We start from the raw sequence: 2,415 nt of genomic DNA on the forward strand, positions 1-2,415 counted from the left end.
CTGACTCATTGTGACCCTATTTGAGGTTTGCAATTATCTTTTCCAGCTCACTTTACAGATGAGGAAACTGAGGCAAACAGGGTTAAGTGGCTTGCCCTGGATCACACAGCTAATAAGTGTCTGAGGCTGGATTTGAACTCGTAAAGAGAGGTCTTCCTGACTCCAGGCCCTGTACTCTATCCACTGAGCCACCTGTCCCAGGCTTCTTTTAATGTCATTCTTTCTCTAAATGATGACTGGTTTTGTTGGACTGATTTTTTTTTTCCTTTCTATTCTCTGGTATAGAGGATGGGTCTCTTGGAGAGGAGCGAGGGAGGGATATAGTAGAAAAAGATACTAATAATTTTTTATTTTGAAAACTATTTTGGTTCTCTCCCTCCTGGAGGAGAGCGCCACCTATCCCACCGCAGTCCCAGTCGCCAGAGTTGAAAGTCAGATTTTTGGTGACATCTGGCTTGACAGAAGCAGCAACCACAGTGCCACCACATCTGTGGTTCTGAGCCTGGACTTGACCCAAATCATATTTCTCCTGTCACTGAAGGCAAGCTTAGGAGGTGTATTGCAGCCATGTCTGTGATGGTGGTGAGGAACAAGGTGACTTGGAAGTGGGAGAAGCTCCCAGGCAGGAACACCTTCTGCTGTGATGGATGCGTCATGATGGCCCAGCAGAAGGGGATCTTCTATTTGACTCTTTTCCTCTTCCTGGGGACCTGCACACTCTCCTTTGCATTTGAGTGCCGCTACTTGGCCCTTCAGCTGTCTCCTGCCATCCCTGTCTTTGCAGCTGTCCTTTTCCTCTTTTCCCTGGCTACACTGCTGCGGACCAGCTTCAGTGACCCCGGTGTGATTCCCCGGGCCCTGCCAGATGAAGCAGCTTTCATTGAAATGGAAATGGCACGGTGCCACAGGGTCAGCGTCCGCCCCCTTGAATCAAGAATTTCCAGATCAACAACCAGATCATGAAACTAAAGTATTGTTATACATGCAAGATCTTCACCCCCCCCCCCCCCCCCCCCCCCGCAGCCTCTGTGACAATTGTGTGGAGCGCTTTGACCATCATTGTCCCTGGGTCGGAAACTATGCTGGCAAGAGGAACTACCACTACTTCTACCTCTTCATCCTTTCTCTCTCCCTCCTCACCATCTACGTCTTCACCTTCAACATAGTCTACGTGGCCTTCAAGTCCTTGAAAATTGGCTTCCTGGAGATGTTAAAAGAAACTCCTGGAATTGTGCTGGAAGTACTCATCTGCTTCTTCACCCTCTGGTCTGTTGTGGGGTTGACAGGATTCCATACATTCCTTGTGGCCCTCAACCAGACAACCAATGAAGATATTCAAGGTTCCTGGACAGGGAAGAGTCGAGTGCAGAACTCATACAGTCATGGCAACATCCTAAAGAACTGCTGTGAGGTGCTGTGTGGCCCCTTGCCTCCCAGTGTGCTGGATCGACGGGGCATATTGCCACTGGAAGAAAGTGGGACTTGACCCTCAAGCACTCAAGAGGCCAGCAGCAGCCCATTTCCACAAAGCCCAGTGGTCCCCACAGAGCCATTGAGCTTGAATGAGCTTCCCTTGAAAGCCTGTGCTCCTGAGGAGATGCAGTCCAGTGTTCTGGCCCAGCAGGGTCCAGAGTCCCCAGAGACTCCCCAGGAGGCCTCTGGAGCTGAGAAGTAGCTTCTCTGCACAGCAGAGAAAGAGAGAGACCTGTGTTTTTCTTTAATGAGAGTGGAGAGTGATTGAGGGGGAGAAGACAACCTTGAGACAGAGGGCAAGTGAGCCCTTTTGCCATTTTTTTCTTTGGTCCCTGTTGACCTAATTCCGGATTGGAACAAGCTATTTTTTCTAGACTCTAGGAAATAGCAGAGTGATGTCCATTACATATAGTAGCTTGAAACTTGGGTTTCAAGGGCCTTGGCCTCGAGTTTCCTTTGGGTCCCTTCTCTGGCTCTGTTAAGGGAAGTAGGGAGAGTTGTTGACATCCCATTACTTGTCCCTGGACCAGAGATAGCTTCACAGGCTTCTGTCCATTGAATCCCCAAAGGGCCCAAATGGAAGCAATTTGAGCCCTATTTCCACCTCCTAATTGGAGGAGAGGAATGGGGATGGGACAGAGCTGTGACTGGCAAAGTCTTAGTGCCATTGGTGCCATGCCAGTTCATGCCTGTGGGGTGGGATCCTTCTGGACACTTGTATTTATTAATGTAGTTTCCTTCTTCAGTCTCCCTCCCCATTCTCTACCTCTCCGACCCCCTTCTTTTTCAATCAGATAGAAGTTAGTAGCAATAGTTAGTGAGTTAACAATTTGCAGTTTTCATAGCCCAACCCAAAACTTTGTAATGTCTGTGCCACCCTCAGTAAGAAATTGTGTGATGCCAATAGCTACAACTCCACTGTTCTCTCTGTCTCTCTCTTTA

At 48.8% G+C, this 2,415-nt stretch overlaps 1 pseudogene; it reads left to right on the forward strand.

Moving 5' to 3' along the window:
- Positions 1 to 567: 567 nt before the first annotated feature.
- On the forward strand, positions 568 to 1,675 carry LOC114026065 (annotated as a pseudogene).
- Positions 1,676 to 2,415: the final 740 nt, after the last annotated feature.

This window comes from Vombatus ursinus, unplaced genomic scaffold, assembly GCF_900497805.2.
Source record: "Vombatus ursinus unplaced genomic scaffold, bare-nosed wombat genome assembly UNPS02014832.1, whole genome shotgun sequence".
Taxonomy (NCBI): domain Eukaryota; kingdom Metazoa; phylum Chordata; class Mammalia; order Diprotodontia; family Vombatidae; genus Vombatus; species Vombatus ursinus.